General features: G+C 40.1%; 3 non-coding genes and 1 pseudogene across 3 annotated transcripts; all 4 read right to left on the bottom strand.

Annotated features, from left to right (window-relative positions):
* Positions 1-138: 138 nt before the first annotated feature.
* Positions 139-302, bottom strand: LOC134988653 (U1 spliceosomal RNA). The gene has a single exon (XR_010194061.1). It is a non-coding gene; the product is annotated as a U1 spliceosomal RNA (small nuclear RNA).
* Positions 303-453: 151 nt separating this feature from the next.
* LOC134988629 (U1 spliceosomal RNA) lies at positions 454-617 on the bottom strand. Its single transcript, XR_010194038.1, has one exon. It is a non-coding gene; the product is annotated as a U1 spliceosomal RNA (small nuclear RNA).
* Positions 618-10,444: 9,827 nt separating this feature from the next.
* Positions 10,445-10,586, bottom strand: LOC134988596 (U1 spliceosomal RNA; annotated as a pseudogene).
* Positions 10,587-10,738: 152 nt separating this feature from the next.
* Positions 10,739-10,902, bottom strand: LOC134988621 (U1 spliceosomal RNA). Its single transcript, XR_010194030.1, has one exon. It is a non-coding gene; the product is annotated as a U1 spliceosomal RNA (small nuclear RNA).
* Between the last annotated feature and the right edge of the window lie 10,176 nt (positions 10,903-21,078).

The raw sequence follows: 21,078 nt of genomic DNA, 5'->3' as shown, positions 1-21,078 counted from the left end.
TGTGCATTGGAAGGCACAAAGTAAGCAGACGGGAGGAGAAGTCAGGATAGTGCACAAGGTTATAGAAGGGATGGGCTCAAGAAAAGAGAAGTGGAAACAGACAGCATACTAGGCTGGAGAGAGACCTGAGACAAAGAGATCTGAATTATACGAGAGCCGTCCAGGGGAAACACAAATTATGCAGTCAAGTTTCCCACATTTGGGGAAATCGCAAGGGGCAGCACACCCAGAGTGCAATGGGTGAGCCTTGCCCTGGGAGAAGCACCTTCATGATCATAGTATCTCACCTGGCAGGTTAGTAGGAGTTGGGCTAGAGCTGGGGAGGGTCGCTGCTCGGGCACTACCTTTCAAGTGAAGGAGATCCAACTGAGGCAGCACAAGGGAACTCTCAAAAGAAGAACAAGGCTAGAGGAAGATCTGATATAAAGAAATCTGACTTTTACCAGAGCTGACCAGAGGAAAGCACAAACACAGTCCACCACTACCACAAATAATGCAGTCGAGTTTCCCACATTTGGGGAAATCACAGGGGTCAGCATACCCAGAATGCAATGAATGAACCTCACCCTGGGAGAACAATCTTCATGACAATAGTATCTCCTATGCAAAATAAGTATGATTTGGGATAGATGATACTGGATGTGTACACAACCGCCCACACACCAACCTTGTGTGGACAGAAGTATACACTCTCCGGCGCCAGTACCCGCTGGATCAAGGAGATTTTAGACAATGGCGGAGACTGCTGCTCCTGATACAGGGATAATTGCAATCCCTATATTGAACAAAAAAACACAAAAACTACCCACACAGGTGTGACCCTCTGTAGGAAATCAGTAGCGCTGTCCCCACCATTTATCGGAGATAATCAATAAATAATTAAAAAATGGCTAATTACTATTAAATTTTAAAACATATAAATCATATTTTATTAACATATATTGCTGCAGCAAAATTGACATACATAAAAATGCATATTGTGTATAGTGGATGCCTTTAATGTAAATGCTCCACATACACAAATGTATATACTTAATTACGTTTATTCTCTGAGGCTTGGATTTTAATAAGCTGACTTCAAAATGTCCACATAGATTAATGATAGACCAATGAGCTCGGCATTTACGGACACTGCTTGCATGAGTATGTCCTTAATTAATTAATGTCCCGAAAAAGATGTGTGCACACATATATCACTTTGAATGGATAGTTACCATGGGCGATAAGTTTTTCATTCACCTCTTTAGAACAGTCTGTTTAGGACCGTCCCAATTGGAAAGACTCCCTCTGCTGGTGCTTGTCCATTTACTGCAGAATATCTGGAGACAATATCCACGGGAATCCGTCCACAGTGCTCCGGCTCCCTCTGCTGGTGGCTAACCGCAATTGCAGGTGGACTGGCTGTTTTGTCGTAGCCAGAAGCTGGTGATCGTGTAAAACAAGCAGGAGGTGATAGTCACTGCCAGTAGGTCCTTCGAAAACGCGTTTCTCCGCCTTCCCAGTGCGTTCAGCGGCTTCCTCAGTTCGAATGACCATCATCCCAATGAACACTTTATATAGCCCCACTTATTTGAAATTCCCGCGGCCATTCGCGCATGCGCACTCAAACGTGCGTTCCAAGCCTCAGTCTCATTACAAACTTTAAATAGACTCCAGCGGCCATTTTAGCTGGTTAAAACACACGATCCAAGCCTCATTATCACACCCGGAAGTTGCATCCATCGTTCTTATTAACAATATCAGAATCAAGCCTCGTTTTAAAACATAATTATCTACAACTTCATATTCAATTATACTGAACTCTAATGCAATTTGCTCAACAAGATTACGTCACTTAGTTTAATCATAATTAATTTATCATGATTACAAGTAATCCATGTCTTATTTGACAACATCAGTACAAATATGACCGTATTTAAGAACAATATTAATACTAGTCAACACATCCTATTTTATTAGCACAGGTGATAAATATATTAAATATACTGCTCAACAGTATCATTACTCGGAAATAAAAGGGGACTAATTTTGATTATAATTTGTACTTTATAATTTATAATTTAGATCCCCACACGCCATCTTGTGGTTCAAATACATAATTACACCCCTTCGTATTGTTATACATAATCCTGTTATCTCCATCTCCTTAATCCAGCATCATAAGGAACCATATCCTATCCCACCCCCCCATATATTATATGTCAAGAATGATATTTATAAAAATCAAATATTTATATTATAAATATTAAACATTTGAACTTAGATTTTATTTAACTCAACCGTATCATTCAGACCCTGCGGGATCAAGGTTTTTAGGCTAAAGATCCAGAAAGCCTCTTTCTTACATAACCTTTTATACCTATCACCTCCTCTACTGGTTACCGCCACTTGTTCAATTGCCATGATTTGTAGATTATCACTTTTCCCTCCATTGCATTCCAAAATATGGCGGTATAGGTAGGTGTTTCCTACTTTTTTATCTATCTGTCTTTTATGCTCCATGAACCTAACGTGAAGTGCCCGAGTGGTGCGCCCCACGTACTGTGCTCCACAACCACACTGTAAGACGTAGATAACATACATGGATCTACAATTCAGAAAACTTTTTATATTGAATTTCTCTCCCGATACAGATGAGACAAATTGTGTGGTTTTCTTTTTTGTGTGTTTGCATGTTGTACAGTTTAGTCTACCACACTTATGGAACCCTAATGGCGGTTTGGGTATCCATGTATCTATTTGTCCCCCTTGGGCATCTGGAGCCATGGATTTTTCCCCAGGTCTCCTAAAAAAACTTGGAGCTAGTGCGGACTTCAGACTATCTGACTTACGAAATATTACCTGTTCACTAAGGACTACATTGGAGTTCAACATCTCATCCAACTTGAGAATAGAAAAGTTCTTCTTAATTATCCTCTTGATCTTGTATGCACTAGTATTATACTTAGTTACAAACATTGTTGTCCTATCCGTCATTTTGTTATTTTTCTTTCTAGTATTTTTGCTGGTGGTATCCAATAAATGGTCTCTTTCCATATTTTCCACCTCCTTCCAAGCCTGGTCAAGAACAGATATTGGATACCCCTGCGTAAGAAACGCCCCATAGAGAGATTCCATTTGTTCTCTTGCTCCTTCTTTGGTGGAACAATTCCTTTTTATCCGAAGGAACTGGCCCTTCGGTATATTATCCTTCCATCGTTGTAAATGACTACTTTTGTAATGTAAATATCGGTTTTGATCTACCTCCTTAACAAAAGTATTTGTTATAATGATGTCATTTTCGATCTTAAGTGCTATATCCAAAAAAGTGACCTGTGTGGGGTGGCAGTACCCCGTAAACTTCAAACCATAATTATTGCAATTCAAACTGGCAACAAATTCTTCTGCTGATTCAGTGCTCCCCTCCCAAATGAAAAATAAATCATCAATGAAACGGCCATAAAGAACCAGGCTCGCCCCGAGATCACTGGTCCACACATGTTGTTCCTCGAACCGCCCCATAAACAGGTTGGCGAAACTCGGAGCGAACCTGGTTCCCATGGCCGTCCCCCTAGTCTGTAAATAATATCGTTTATCAAAAATAAAATAATTATGTTCGAGTATAAATCTAATACTCTCCAAAATCAACCACCGCAATTCTTCCCCTATATTAGGGTCTCTTAACAGATAAAATGCCACTGCCTCAATCCCCAACTGGTGCTCAATGTTAGAATATAATGATTCTACATCACATGTGATAAAACAATAAGTTGACTGCCATTTAATATTTTTAATTAAATTTAAAAAATGTGTAGTGTCCTTAATGTGTGATTTTAATTTGACAACATAACCCTGTAAAAAACTGTCTATAAAAAAAGATAAATTGCTGGTCAATGAATCTACCCCCGCAATAATGGGTCTTCCCGGGGGGTTAATTAAAGTTTTATGTACTTTTGGAAGACAATAATACGTGGGAATTACCGGATTATCAGAAAACAAAAAACATTGAGTTTCTCTGGATATAGCACCTAAATCCACTGCCCTATTTAGCAAGATTTTTAATTCCTTTTGAAACTGTGCGGTGGGATTGTGGGTCAGTCTTGAATACAGGTGGACGTTGTTTAATTGTCTATTGGCCTCCGCCAAGTACATCACTGTATCCATTACCACAATCCCACCGCCTTTATCAGCTTGTTTAATAGTCAAGGAGGGATCCCCCCTCAAGATTTTAAGTGCTGATCGTTCCTTAGTACTCAAATTATCCTTTAACGATTGTTTCTCTGATTTTTGGCACATCTCCCTAAATTGTTCTAATGTTGACTTATAGAAGCTCTCAATATAGGGCCCTCTATAAGTCAGCGGGTAAAACTCAGACTTATTTTTAAATCTGTTTGTCCCATTACCATCAAATATTTTAGTATAGTCCTCCTTATTCGACTCATTCGTTGATTCATCTGCCAAGGATTCTAATATATCAACCATTAATTGGTCATCCTGATCCAATATAATGGGATTACCTTCAATACCTTTTTTCTTCATATTTTTCATCGCGAAATATCGCTTTCTACTTAGCGTTCTGATATATCTATTAAGATCAACGAATAGATCGAATAAGTTGGGTTTTTGGGCGGGAGCAAAGTTTAAGCCCTTTTCAAGCAATCTCAGTTGATCTGGACCCAACTTTTTTGAGGACAAATTAAAAACCCCTTTTCCCTTCACTTTAATTTCATGTTTTTTACTTGACCTACTCTTTCTTCCTCTCTTTCCTCTGGCTCTTGTTCTCTTTGCCTTTTTCCGGACCACCCTGTTCCTTCGTACTTTCTTTGTGGACGGTTTTGGAATCTGTGGCTGTCCTCCAAAAAATTATTTGTGCCACCATGGGTGTTCGACTGTTGCCTATTCTTCCCTCCCATATCTACCCAATCATCCCTTCCAGAGTCTCTTCTACTCCACTTGGAATATGGGGCTGGGGATTTGACACTATTTTGTTGGAATAAATTATCATGCCTATTCCTATAGGTATTTGGTTCCCAATTCCCCTCATCCTGATTCCTAAAACTCCTGGAATCTCTCCGATCAATTGGGGTTCTTGGTCCCCTGTAATGACCTAATCTATGTTCAAGATTTTGTCTGGGTCCTAATTCCCTTTTAGAGGGTTTTTGGTCATAGATGTTGTCCCTCCTTCTATTGTAAGTGTGAACCTCTCCCTTTTGATAGTCTAATTTATCCCGATTTAGTTTGTTGTTTTTTCTGAAGACTAAGGTTTTTTCAAAATCCTCCACCTTACGATTTACTCTCAGATCTCTTTCATTGAATCCTTTGTCTTCAGAAAAAGATTTCAACAAATCCTGGGTCTTTTCAATTTCCTTCTGTATCACACTAACTTTGTCTTCCCTAAATCTGACAAGCAATTTCATAAGGTTTATGGAACAATTATCTAGTAATTTATTCCATTCCTCTGAAAACTGCTTGTCCTCTTTAAACGTAGAGGTCTTTAAAATCCTCAATCCCCTGGGTATCAAACCTTGATCTAAATATTTCTGTAAGGACACCTGGTCCCACCAGTGCCTTGTTTCCTCTATACATAGATTTTCTAGTCTATTGAATAAACCATGCATATCCTCCAAATTCTCATCCCTCTCCATAATTTGTATATCTTCCCCCCCTCTTAAATACACATTGCGTCTTTCCAATCGTTCAGCTATGCACTTAAGCGCTGCCAGATCAATGGTTCCCCAAGTTACCTGCTGCCCGAGATGCAATTACCTAAGACAATCAAATCAAAGAATAAATGATACTGGATGTGTACACAACCGCCCACACACCAACCTTGTGTGGACAGAAGTATACACTCTCCGGCGCCAGTACCCGCTGGATCAAGGAGATTTTAGACAATGGCGGAGACTGCTGCTCCTGATACAGGGATAATTGCAATCCCTATATTGAACAAAAAAACACAAAAACTACCCACACAGGTGTGACCCTCTGTAGGAAATCAGTAGCGCTGTCCCCACCATTTATCGGAGATAATCAATAAATAATTAAAAAATGGCTAATTACTATTAAATTTTAAAACATATAAATCATATTTTATTAACATATATTGCTGCAGCAAAATTGACATACATAAAAATGCATATTGTGTATAGTGGATGCCTTTAATGTAAATGCTCCACATACACAAATGTATATACTTAATTACGTTTATTCTCTGAGGCTTGGATTTTAATAAGCTGACTTCAAAATGTCCACATAGATTAATGATAGACCAATGAGCTCGGCATTTACGGACACTGCTTGCATGAGTATGTCCTTAATTAATTAATGTCCCGAAAAAGATGTGTGCACACATATATCACTTTGAATGGATAGTTACCATGGGCGATAAGTTTTTCATTCACCTCTTTAGAACAGTCTGTTTAGGACCGTCCCAATTGGAAAGACTCCCTCTGCTGGTGCTTGTCCATTTACTGCAGAATATCTGGAGACAATATCCACGGGAATCCGTCCACAGTGCTCCGGCTCCCTCTGCTGGTGGCTAACCGCAATTGCAGGTGGACTGGCTGTTTTGTCGTAGCCAGAAGCCGGTGATCGTGTAAAACAAGCAGGAGGTGATAGTCACTGCCAGTAGGTCCTTCGAAAACGCGTTTCTCCGCCTTCCCAGTGCGTTCAGCGGCTTCCTCAGTTCGAATGACCATCATCCCAATGAACACTTTATATAGCCCCACTTATTTGAAATTCCCGCGGCCATTCGCGCATGCGCACTCAAACGTGCGTTCCAAGCCTCAGTCTCATTACAAACTTTAAATAGACTCCAGCGGCCATTTTAGCTGGTTAAAACACACGATCCAAGCCTCATTATCACACCCGGAAGTTGCATCCATCGTTCTTATTAACAATATCAGAATCAAGCCTCGTTTTAAAACATAATTATCTACAACTTCATATTCAATTATACTGAACTCTAATGCAATTTGCTCAACAAGATTACGTCACTTAGTTTAATCATAATTAATTTATCATGATTACAAGTAATCCATGTCTTATTTGACAACATCAGTACAAATATGACCGTATTTAAGAACAATATTAATACTAGTCAACACATCCTATTTTATTAGCACAGGTGATAAATATATTAAATATACTGCTCAACAGTATCATTACTCGGAAATAAAAGGGGACTAATTTTGATTATAATTTGTACTTTATAATTTATAATTTAGATCCCCACACGCCATCTTGTGGTTCAAATACATAATTACACCCCTTCGTATTGTTATACATAATCCTGTTATCTCCATCTCCTTAATCCAGCATCATAAGGAACCATATCCTATCCCACCCCCCCATATATTATATGTCAAGAATGATATTTATAAAAATCAAATATTTATATTATAAATATTAAACATTTGAACTTAGATTTTATTTAACTCAACCGTATCATTCAGACCCTGCGGGATCAAGGTTTTTAGGCTAAAGATCCAGAAAGCCTCTTTCTTACATAACCTTTTATACCTATCACCTCCTCTACTGGTTACCGCCACTTGTTCAATTGCCATGATTTGTAGATTATCACTTTTCCCTCCATTGCATTCCAAAATATGGCGGTATAGGTAGGTGTTTCCTACTTTTTTATCTATCTGTCTTTTATGCTCCATGAACCTAACGTGAAGTGCCCGAGTGGTGCGCCCCACGTACTGTGCTCCACAACCACACTGTAAGACGTAGATAACATACATGGATCTACAATTCAGAAAACTTTTTATATTGAATTTCTCTCCCGATACAGATGAGACAAATTGTGTGGTTTTCTTTTTTGTGTGTTTGCATGTTGTACAGTTTAGTCTACCACACTTATGGAACCCTAATGGCGGTTTGGGTATCCATGTATCTATTTGTCCCCCTTGGGCATCTGGAGCCATGGATTTTTCCCCAGGTCTCCTAAAAAAACTTGGAGCTAGTGCGGACTTCAGACTATCTGACTTCCGAAATATTACCTGTTCACTAAGGACTACATTGGAGTTCAACATCTCATCCAACTTGAGAATAGAAAAGTTCTTCTTAATTATCCTCTTGATCTTGTATGCACTAGTATTATACTTAGTTACAAACATTGTTGTCCTATCCGTCATTTTGTTATTTTTCTTTCTAGTATTTTTGCTGGTGGTATCCAATAAATGGTCTCTTTCCACATTTTCCACCTCCTTCCAAGCCTGGTCAAGAACAGATATTGGATACCCCTGCGTAAGAAACGCCCCATAGAGAGATTCCATTTGTTCTCTTGCTCCTTCTTTGGTGGAACAATTCCTTTTTATCCGAAGGAACTGGCCCTTCGGTATATTATCCTTCCATCGTTGTAAATGACTACTTTTGTAATGTAAATATCGGTTTTGATCTACCTCCTTAACAAAAGTATTTGTTATAATGATGTCATTTTCGATCTTAATGTAATTATGTATTTGAACCACAAGATGGCGTGTGGGGATCTAAATTATAAATTATAAAGTACAAATTATAATCAAAATTAGTCCCCTTTTATTTCCGAGTAATGATACTGTTGAGCAGTATATTTAATATATTTATCACCTGTGCTAATAAAATAGGATGTGTTGACTAGTATTAATATTGTTCTTAAATACGGTCATATTTGTACTGATGTTGTCAAATAAGACATGGATTACTTGTAATCATGATAAATTAATTATGATTAAACTAAGTGACGTAATCTTGTTGAGCAAATTGCATTAGAGTTCAGTATAATTGAATATGAAGTTGTAGATAATTATGTTTTAAAACGAGGCTTGATTCTGATATTGTTAATAAGAACGATGGATGCAACTTCCGGGTGTGATAATGAGGCTTGGATCGTGTGTTTTAACCAGCTAAAATGGCCGCTGGAGTCTATTTAAAGTTTGTAATGAGACTGAGGCTTGGAACGCACGTTTGAGTGCGCATGCGCGAATGGCCGCGGGAATTTCAAATAAGTGGGGCTATATAAAGTGTTCATTGGGATGATGGTCATTCGAACTGAGGAAGCCGCTGAACGCACTGGGAAGGCGGAGAAACGCGTTTTCGAAGGACCTACTGGCAGTGACTATCACCTCCTGCTTGTTTTACACGATCACCGGCTTCTGGCTACGACAAAACAGCCAGTCCACCTGCAATTGCGGTTAGCCACCAGCAGAGGGAGCCGGAGCACTGTGGACGGATTCCCGTGGATATTGTCTCCAGATATTCTGCAGTAAATGGACAAGCACCAGCAGAGGGAGTCTTTCCAATTGGGACGGTCCTAAACAGACTGTTCTAAAGAGGTGAATGAAAAACTTATCGCCCATGGTAACTATCCATTCAAAGTGATATATGTGTGCACACATCTTTTTCGGGACATTAATTAATTAAGGACATACTCATGCAAGCAGTGTCCGTAAATGCCGAGCTCATTGGTCTATCATTAATCTATGTGGACATTTTGAAGTCAGCTTATTAAAATCCAAGCCTCAGAGAATAAACGTAATTAAGTATATACATTTGTGTATGTGGAGCATTTACATTAAAGGCATCCACTATACACAATATGCATTTTTATGTATGTCAATTTTGCTGCAGCAATATATGTTAATAAAATATGATTTATATGTTTTAAAATTTAATAGTAATTAGCCATTTTTTAATTATTTATTGATTATCTCCGATAAATGGTGGGGACAGCGCTACTGATTTCCTACAGAGGGTCACACCTGTGTGGGTAGTTTTTGTGTTTTTTTGATTTGGGATAGGGCTGGGGAGGGCCGCTGCTCAGGCACATCTCTGTCAAGTAAAGGAGATTCAACTGAGGCAGCACAAGGGAACTCTCATCTGGGGACAACAACTGCAGGGAGAACACATATTTTCAGATGAACATGGGGTGGCAGAAGGCTGCCTAATACTGAAGCACCCCCAAACAACAAACCAAATGCAACAACTAGTGCAAGCATTCCTGGGGGATGGCCTGCAGCAGATGGATTTGAATATGGTGATGTCATCCAAGCAGTGGGTCAAAGTTGGCTTCAACCCTCGTCTGCATATGAAAAGAGAAAAGGAGCGTGCAGGGCATGGAGGCCTTTTGTGGTGCTTGGATGACCCCTAGTTCGCATTAAGCACCCCCACCCTCCTTCGGTGTGGGGCTCATGTTGGCCATTCCCCAGCCCCTGAAGCATTCAAGCTGATTTCTTGCAGCAGCTGGGCACTGTAACAGCTCCAGAGCTGCTCTGTAAAGCAAGTAAAAGGGTGTGGGCCCTGCAGCACTACCCGTAGTTTGCATTGTACATTGGAAGGCACAAAGTAAGCAGACGGGAGCAGAAGTCAGGATAGTGCACAAGGGTATAGAAGGGAGGGGCTCAAGAAAAAAGAAGTGGAAACAGACAGCAAACTAGGCTGGAGAGAGACCTGAGACAAAGAGATCTGAATTATATGAGAGCCGACCAGGGGAAACACAAATTATGCAGTCAAGTTTCCCACATTTGGGGAAATCGCAGGGGCAGCACACCCAGAGTGCAATGGGTGAGCCTTGCCCTTGGAGAAGCAACTTCATGATCATAGTATCTCACCTGGCAACTAAGTAGGAGTTGGGCTAGAGCTGGGGAGGGTCGCTGCTCGGGCACCCCCCTGTCAAGTGAAGGAGATCCAACTGAGGCAGCACAAGGGAACTCTCGAAAGAAGAACAAGGCTAGAGGAAGATCTGAGACAAAGAAATCTGACTTTTACCAGAGCTGACCAGAGGAAAGCACAAACACAGTCCCCCACTACCACAAATAATGCAGTCGAGTTTCCCACATTTGGGGAAATCACAGGGGTCAGCATACCCAGAATGCAATGAATGAACCTAACCCTGGGAGAACAATCTTCATGACCATGGTATCTCCTATGCAAAATAAGTATGATTTGGGATAGGGCTGGGGAGGGCCGTTGCTCAGGCACATCTCTGTCAAGTAAGTTGCATTTGATTTGTAGTTTGGGGGTGCTTCAGTATTAGGCAGCCTTCTGCCCTACCATGTTCATCTGAAAATATGTGTTCTCCCTGCAGTTGTTGTCCCCAGATGAGAGTTCCCTTGTGCTGCCTCAGTTGAATCTCCTTTTGGAGAAGACCTCAATAAGATTGTAGCTGATCTGGCTACTGCTAAAACAGCTTGCCTACCTAGTATGACTCCTACCACGCAGAAGGCTAAAAGTACTTTTCTTGGCCCTTTCATCCTCCAGGTAAAGCGTACCCAAGGTCAGGCATACCCAAAGCAAGCTCATGTTTCCAGACCTGCCAAGCCCAGACTGAAGCAATCCTGGGCTGCCCATCAGCCTGCTTCCAAAACGGACAAGCCTGCCGCATGACGGTGCAGGCCTCCCTCTGGGGGATCCCAGGGTGGGGGGCCCGACTTCTAGGTTTGGCAAAGAAAGGTATAATTCTAAGCTAGAGAATTCTGTTTGGAGCTCACCTTGTACTTTGTGAAGAAATAATCAGCATTGTGGCTGAGCAGATACATGTAGTGTGTGGCTGCAAACTGCATGGATCTGCTGCGTTGTAATGCTGATTCTTTTTTTTTGCAAAGTACCAATAGCTTCATATAATGTTCACAATTTTTATGCAGGATCAAATAGCTCAATAGGTAGGGTGTTTGATTAGAATTCAACAGGTTATAGGTTTGAATCCTGGGTATGGTAGTTTGAGATGTGTTATTTAACAAAGTATGTTGTTCTGACTGCCGGCATCCTATCACCTGGGATATCATACTAAATAAATGGAGTTGATCAAATTTTTTTTTTTTAACTAGGGACAATTTCCAGATACTTCTCTTTATAACTGAGATTGCCCCCTGGAACTTCACATCAGTTGACAACTATGCATGAGTGGGCAGTGCTTGCCCTGGATCTGTCCACCCATTTATGTGCCGCCATAAAATAAAGCATGACTAACAGTTATCCTGGGCGTACACTACACAATTATCTGTCAGGCTATCTATCCAGTCTGGATGGATGGAATGAAAATCTGGTAATGTATAGGAGCAAATGTCAATTAACCATTTGCTCCCAAACACTAGAAAAGTGGTCAAAAATGGTCATTACACAAATTGGTTAAACCCAAAATTTAACCAATTTGTTTAGGGGACCATTTTTGTCCATTTTTTAGTGTTTGAGAGTAAATCGTTGATGGTCATTTGCTCACATAGATAACCGGATTTCTATTCCAACCAGCCAGTGTTGGAGAGATGGTCTGCCAGATTACATAATGCATACCAGAGCCATAACTAGACTTTTTGGTGCCCTGTGACAGAGAATTATATGCCCTCCCCCCCATTTTTGCAATATGGACAAAAGGCGCATGCCTTGTGGGGAAGGGGCATAACAAGATTGATCTCAGAGAAAGCACATGAGATATGAAGATATATCTAGTATACTTGACACTCAATGGTTTGTGGTATTGCAGGGGTGCCCTCCTTAAATGCATATACAGTCACACATGGCATGTTTGTGTAAATGGCATATCAGCAGTCAGCACTAACTGGTGACATGCCATTTGTACAAGTAAGCCATGTGTGACTAATATATAAACATACTTTATTAAATAACACCTCAAACTATCATACCCAGGATTCAAACCTATAACCTGTTAAATTCTAATCAAACACCCTACCCATTGAGCTACTTGATCCTGCATCTATTCTAACCTCCAAAAACAGATTCAGTTGCATTTTCCAGCGTGTTTTGTTTGCGCCTTTGCAAATGTCTTACATCGACAAACTTATTTAGTACTATTTTGCAAATAGGGTTACATTGTCGCAACATTGTGTTCCCTAATTGCTTGATTTTTTAAATGCAAAAATTGATAAAGACACCTGATAATTGCTCTGTGGAGTCTTCTTTTGTGTCTACTTCTTATCTACATTTAATTCCCTACCTATAATCAAGGCATTTTTAAATGCTGGGTGCTGCCAGGACGTGAGGCCTACCTAGACTTTAGATCTGAATTTGAATGTACTTGTGAACTAACTTAATTTCCTACTTCTAAACTCATTCCTAAATTCACTACTTACATTAATCCTGTAGTTGGGCATTTTGAGCCTTCAATTGTGGGCATTGTTTTGTGTCCAGACCAGCAGCTGGTGGTGTGCATTTGCTGGAAAGGCATCGAAGACCTCCGATATGCTGCATCTCCTGATGTGTGTCTGCCTCAAGTGGCAGTCAGCAAATGCATGCTAGACACCCCATTCCAAGCTGATTGTGACATCACGGAACATGCATCATAGAACAGGCATGCTAGAACATGGGTCTTCAACCTGCGACCCTCCAGCTGCTGTGGAACTACATATCCCAGCATGCCCTGCCTCAGTTTTAGCATACCTTAATAGCAAAACTGTGGCAGGGCATGCTGGGATGTGTAGTTTCACAGCAGCTGGAGGGCCACAGGATGAAGACCCATGTGCTAGAACCAAACCGCAGGTACATTGAATGCTAGCAAGCTGAACGTTTAAATCCTTTTTGTTCCGCAGCATTCCAATGTGGAAGATTCCATGGAACCAGAGATTATTCCATTGAGAAGGACATGCTGCCTGGATGACTGCACTGTGCAAATTAAATCACGGAGCCAGTTGGCTTGTGGGTGGCTCTGGTTACTGGGTGGTTAGGTGGGCGGTGTGTCGGAGGTGGAGCACATGAAAATGAATGTGTATCATCCAGCTAGTGAGAGAGAAAACTCATGCAGGAGTGTGCCTGCTTGTCAGTGAGTTATGCACCTTGCCAGACGTCAAATCTACATGGAGCAACTGGAGGGGACAAGAGCAGGTTTGGAAAATATAGACAGAAGAGCATATATGCTGGCGCATTCTCCATGATTGTGTCAGCTTATGTTTTGGTGCACTGCACTTTCCTCCACTAAGTTTTAGCCATTTTGTTTAAACGCAAGTGTAGTTGCTTCTCGCTCTTTTGGCTGTGATATTGTATTGTGGTTGAAGAGTCTGCTGGAGGGATTGTTTTCTTCATTGGCGAGAGACTGAAGATATTCCAGGATGGAAGGCTTGGGAACACTATCCGTTTTTCAGTTGTGGAAGAGTTGAAAGACCGGATTGGACTACATTCTATAGTAAAGGGTATCTTTGTATTTATTAATCCTCCCTTTATATGTGTCTGTCTTTCAATAAAGCTTTGGGCTTGTGATTCCGTCACCCTCTTACACTCCACACCCATAGCCTTATTAACTATTGTATTGTTTAAATGTATAGTGCAGTTCATGATTTATAGTGTAGGCTGACCTGTGCTGTAGTTCTTGAACTGTACTATACCGACAGCATTTGTATTGTGTTTTGGCTGTGCTGCAACACAGTACTTATGTGTGTAATGTTTATGTATGTTTTTTTGCTTCTTTATGTCAATAAAGACTGCTTTTTCAATCCAATATCTGAAAACAATCAATGTTTATCTTTGATGGCAATAGAAGTGGTATGATATTTGCTGCTTTTGAAAGGCAATATCTGATATGTCCCCTATCTGGGAACCATATATTAAATGGCTTTTCAGAAAAGGGAGATGGGAGAAGAGCTTTCAGTACTTGTAGGACCGATGCACATTTCCTATTCTAGCCTCCAAAAACAGATTCAGTAGCATTTTCCAGCGTGTTTTGGATGCGCCTTTGCAAATGTCTTACATCGACAAACTTATTTAGTACTATTTTGCAAATAGGGTTACATTGTTGCAACATTGTGTTCCCTAATTGCTTGATTTTTTAAATGCAACAATTGATAAAAACACCTGATAACTGCTCTGCGGAGTCTTATTTTGTGTCTACTTCTTATCTACATTTAATTCCGTACCTCTAATCAAGGCATTTTTAAATGCTGGCGGCTGCCAGGACGTGAGGCCTACCTAGACTTTAGATCTGAATTTGAATGTACTTGTGAACTAACTTAATTTCCTACTTCTAAATTCATTCCTAAATTCACTACTTACATGAATCCTGTAGTTGGGCATTTTGGGACTTCGATTGTGGGCATTGTTTTGTGTCCAGACCAGCAGCAGGTGGTGTGCATTTGCTGGAAAGGCATCGAAGACCTCCGATATGCTGCATCTCCTGATGTGTGTCTCCCTCAAGTGGCTGTCAGCAAATGCCTGCTAGACACCCCATTCCAAGCTGATTGTGACATCACGGAACATGCATCATAGAACAGGCATGCTAAAACATGGGTCTTCAACCTGCGACCCTCCAGCTGCTGTGGAACTACACATCCCAGCATGCCCTGCCTCAGTTTTAGCATACCTTATAGCAAAACTGTGGCAGGGCATGCTGGGATGTGTAGTTTCACAGCAGCTGGAGGGCCACAGGATGAAGACCCATGTGCTAGAGCCAAGCCGCAGGTACATTGAATGCTAGCAAGCTGAATATTTAAATCCTTTTTGTTCCGCAGCATTCCAATGCGGAAGATTCCATGGAACCAGAGATCCTTCCATTGAGAAGGGCATGCTGCCTGGATGACTACACTGTGCAAATTAAATCACGGAGCCAGTTGGTTTGTGGGTGGCTCTGGTGACTGGGTGGTTGGGTGGGTGGTGTGTCGGAGGTGGAGCACATGCAAATGATTGTGTATCATCCAGCTAGTGAGAGTGAAAACTCATGCAGGAGTGTGCCTGCTTGTCAGTGGGTTATGCACCTTGCCAGACGTTAAATCTACATAGAGCAGCTGGAGGGGACAAGAGCATGTTTGCAAAATATAGATAGAAGAGCATATATGCTGGCGCTTTCTCCATGATTGTGTCAGCTTATGTTTTGGTGCACTGCACTTTCCTCCACTAAGTTTTAGCCATTTTTGTTAAGCTCAAGTGTAGTTGCTTCTCGGCCTTTTGGCTGTGATCTTGTATTGTGGTTGAAGGGTCTGCTGGAGGGAGGGATTGCTTTCTTCATTGGCGAAAGACCAAAGATATTCCAGGATGGAAGGCTTGGGAACACTATCCGTTTTTCAATTGTGGAAGAGTTGAAAGACCGGATTGGACTACATTCTATAGTAAAGGATGTCTTTCTATTTATTAATCCTCCCCTTATATGTGTCAGTCTTTCAATAAAGCTTCGGGCTTGTGATTCCCTCACCCTCTTACACTCCACACCCATAGCCTTATTAACTGTTGTATTATTGTACAGTTTAAATGTATAGTGCAGTTCATGATTTATAGTGTAGGCTGGCCTGTGCTGTAGTTCTTGAACTGTACTATACCGTCAGCATTTCTATTGTGTTTTGGCTGTGCCGCAACGCGGTACTTATGTGTGTAATGTTTATGTATGTTTTTTTGCTTCTTTATGTGCATCGGTCCTACAAGTACTGAAAGCTCTTCTCCCATCTCCCTTTTCTGAAAAGCCATTTAATATATGGTTCCCAGATAGGGGACATATCAGATATTGGATTTCAAAAGCATCAAATATCATACCACTTTTATTGCCATCAAAGATAAACATTGATTGTTTTCAGATATTGGCTTGAAAAAGCAGTCTTTATTGACATAAAAAAAAACATACATAAACATTGCACACATAAATACAGTGTTGCAGCACAGCCAAAACACAATACAAATGCTGACGGTATAGTACAGTTCAAGAACTACAGCACAGGCCAGTCTACACTATAAATCATGAACTGCACTATACATTTAAACTATACAATAATACAACAGTTAATAAGGCTATGGGTGTGGAGTGTAAGAGGGTGAGGGATTCACAAAACCGAAGCTTTATTGTAACACAGACACATAAGGGGAGGGTCAATAAATAGAAAGATATCCTTTACTATAGAATGTAGTCCAATCCGACCTCTGTGCTCTTCCACAACTGAAAAACAGATAGTGTTCCCAAGCCTTCCATCCTGGAATATCTTTGGTCTTTCGCCAATGAAGAAAACAATCCCTCCCTCCAGCAGACCCTTCAACCACGATACAAGATCACAGCCAAAAGGCCGAGAAGCAACTACACTTGAGCTTAACAAAAATGGCTAAAACTTAGTGGAGGAAAGTGCAGTGCACCAAAACATAAGCTGACACAATCATGGAGAATGCGCCAGCATATATGCTCTTCTATCTATATTTTGCAAACCTGCTCTTGTCCCCTCCAGCTGCTCTATGTAGATTTAACGTCTGGCAAGGTGCATAACCCACTGACAAGCAGGCACACTCCTGCATGAGTTTTCTCTCTCACTAGCTGGATGATACACAATCATTTGCATGCGCTCCACTTCCGACACACCACCCACCCAACCACCCAGTCACCAGAGCCACCCACAAGCCAACTGGCTCCGTGATTTAATTTGCACAGTGTAGTCATCCAGGCAGCATGTCCTTCTCAATGGAAGGATCTCTGGTTCCATGGAATCTTCCGCATTGGAATGCTGCGGAACAAAAAGGATTTAAATATTCAGCTTGCTAGCATTCAATGTACCTGCGGCTTGGCTCTAGCACATGGGTCTTCATCCTGTGGCCCTCCAGCTGCTGTGAAACTACACATCCCAGCATGCCCTGCCACAGTTTTGCTATTAAGGTATGCTAAAACTGAGGCAGGGCATGCTGGGATGTGTAGTTCCACAGCAGCTGGAGGGTCGCAGGTTGAAGACCCATGTTTTAGCATGCCTGTTCTATGATGCATGTTCCATGATGTCACAATCAGCTTGGAATGGGGTGTCTAGCAGGCATTTGCTGACAGCCACTTGAGGGAGACACACATCAGGAGATGCAGCATATCGGAGGTCTTCGATGCCTTTCCAGCAAATGCACACCACCTGCTGCTGGTCTGGACACAAAACAATGCCCACAATCGAAGTCCCAAAATGCCCAACTACAGGATTCATGTAAGTAGTGAATTTAGGAATGAATTTAGAAGTAGGAAATTAAGTTAGTTCACAAGTACATTCAAATTCAGATCTAAAGACTAAACACAAAACACAAAATAAGACTCCACAGAGCAATTATCAGGTGTCTGCATTGTTGCATTTAAAAAATCAAGCAATTAGGGAACACAATGTTGCGACAATGTAACCCTATTTGCAAAATAGTACTAAATAAGTTTGTCGATGTAAGACATTTGCAAAGGCGCAAACAAAACACGCTGGAAAATGCAACTGAATCTGTTTTTGGAGGTTAGAAAAGATGCAGGATCAAGTAGCTCCATGGGTAGGGTGTTTGATTAGAATTCAACAGGTTATAGGTTTGAATCCTGGGTATGATAGTTTGAGGTGTTATTTAATAAAGTATGTTTATATATTAGTCACACATGGCTTACTTGTACAAATGGCATGTCACCAGTTAGTGCTGACTGCTGATATGCCATTTGCACTAAAACAAATTAAAATGGTAAAAGTTATTGTACTTTAAGTAAAAATAAAAGCTAAAATATCAACCCCAGTTTTGGATTACTTTAATGAACAAAAAAAAATGCATATAGCAAAGGATAGTTTCAATCTGCCTACCTCTGGGTTATGGGCCCAGCATGCTTCCATTGCAGTACTCTGCTGCACATGTAAGTGCAAGAGATCCTGAAGCACTCACTCATCATGCGAAAGTACCAATGTGTTTCTTCATTGGTTGCTGGAAGAAACATCTTACAAAAACTCTCCAGATTATTGACTTTTTAAAGTTTTTCTAGGAAACGTTCTAGATGAATGCTTATTAATCTTTGTCAGTATGTACTTTTAGCAAAGTGTCTCTGTGGCGCAATCGGATAGTGTGTTCAGCTATGAATCAAAAGGTTGGTGGTTCAATCCCACCCAGGGACGTAATTGACCTTGTAATCAGATTTTGGTGATATTTAAGTAGACAAGTCAAAATTGCAAACCCCCTCTTATGGTGTAGGGTACCTGGCCTTCTCTGATGTAATCAGATTTGATTAAGTGATTTTATAAAAAAACAGCTAGGAAGCACAATTTAGCAGTGGGTTGCAGAGAAAAAGAAAAATGCTGGCAGAAAAATCCAATTGAGTGATTAAACAGCTCTTCATTTTCTGGCTTTATTTTTATGATAACAAATTTGTTCTCTGAAAAGTGTCCACAAAGCCAAGTATCTGATTAACATCTTTGTAGGGATGTTTTTTCACCTATTACTAAATTAAACTTGCTTCATTGGAAAGGCAGCAAGATGCATCCTCATTTCAATATCTACGGAAATAATACAGGTTGACACCAGGAAACATTAACGCCACTGCATCTTTGCTGTTTTCTCATGTGGAAGTCTGTTTAATGTGAAAACAAGGTGATATCTAATTAGCACACAGGTAAGGAATTAAGAAAATCTTTATTTAAGGGTGAAGATGTTTCTCACAAAATCGTTGCCCCAATGCATCATTGAAATTCAAGCTGGAAAGATGATTTTAATATATCACTTGTACATTTTGTATTGCTCTTCTGGTGACAATGTAGTTTGTTTTTGTCAATTACCATTTTAATAATAGGGTAAAGAAAATTAAGTGGATTTTTGAAAGAAAACAATACTGTCAATATACTATTAAAACAAATTAAAATGGTAAAAGTTATTGTACTTTAAGTAAAAATAAAAGCTAAAATATCAATCCCAGTTTTGGATTACTTTAATGAACAAAAAAAAAATGCATATAGCAAAGGATAGTTTCAATCTGCCTACCTCTGGGTTATGGGCCCAGCATGCTTCCATTGCAGTACTCTGCTGCACATGTAAGTGCAAGAGATCCTGAAGCACTCACTCATCATGCAAAAGTACCAATGTGTTTCTTCATTGGTTGCTGGAAGAAACATCTTACAAAAACTCTCCAGATTATTGACTTTTTAAAGTTTTTCTAGGAAACGTTCTAATGAATGCTTATTAGTCTTTGTCAGTATGGACTTTTTGCAAAGTGTCTCTGTGGCGCAATCGGTTAGTGTGTTCAGCTATTAATCAAAACGTTGGTGGTTCAATCCCACCCAGGGACGTAATTGACCTTGTGATCAGATTTTGGTGATATTTAAGTAGACAAGTCAAAATTGCAAACCCCCTCTTATGGTGTAGGGTACCTGGCCTTCTCTGATGTAATCAGAGTTAGATTTGATTAAGTGATTTTATAAAAAATCAGCTAGGAAGCACAATTTAGCAGTGGGTTGCAGAGAAAAAGAAAAATGCTGGCAGAAAAATCCAATTGAGTGATTAAACAGCTCTTCATTTTCTGGCTTTATTTTTATGATAACAAATTTGTACTCTGAAAAGTGTCCACAAAGCCAAGTATCTGATTAACATCTTTGTAGGGATGGTTTTTCACCTATTACTAAATTAAACTTGCTTCATTGGAAAGGCAGCAAGATGCATCCTCATTTCAATATCTACGGAAATAATACAGGTTGACACCAGGAAACATTAACGCCACTGCATCTTTGCTGTTTTCTCATGTGGAAGTCTGTTTAATGTGAAAACAAGGTGATATCTAATTAGCACACAGGTAAGGAATTAAGAAAATCTTTATTTAAGGGTGAAGATGTTTCTCACAAAATCGTTGCCCCAATGCATCATTGAAATTCAAGCTGGAAAGATGATTTTAATATATCACTTGTACATTTTGTATTGCTCTTCTGGTGACAATGTAGTTTGTTTTTGTCAATTACCATTTTAATAATCGGGTAAAGAAAATTAATTGGATTTTTGAAAGAAAACAATACTGTCAATATACTATTAAAACAAATTAAAATGGTAAAAGTTATTGTACTTTAAGTAAAAATAAAAGAGCAAAAATATCAATCCCAGTTTTGGATTACTTTAATTAACAAAAAAAATGCATATAGCAGAGGATAGTTTCAATCTGCCTACCTCTGGGTTATGGACCCAGCATGCTTCCATTACAGTACTCTGCTGCACATGTAAGTGCAAGAGATCCTAAAGCACTCACTCATCATGGGAAAGTACCAATGTGTTTCTTCATTGGTTGATGGAAGAAACATCTTACAAAAACTCTCCACATTATTGACTTTTTAAAATGTTTCTAGGAATCGTTCTAGATGAATGCTTATTAGCCTTTGTCAGTATATACTTTTGCAAAGTGTCGCTGTGGCGCAATCAGTTAGTGTGTAAGGCTATTAATCAAAAGGTTGGTGGTTCAATCCCACC

Source organism: Pseudophryne corroboree, unplaced genomic scaffold, assembly GCF_028390025.1.
Source record: "Pseudophryne corroboree isolate aPseCor3 unplaced genomic scaffold, aPseCor3.hap2 scaffold_1082, whole genome shotgun sequence".
Classification (NCBI taxonomy): domain Eukaryota; kingdom Metazoa; phylum Chordata; class Amphibia; order Anura; family Myobatrachidae; genus Pseudophryne; species Pseudophryne corroboree.
Note: the sequence above shows the minus strand (reverse complement) of the source record. Positions and strands in the feature narration are given on the sequence as shown.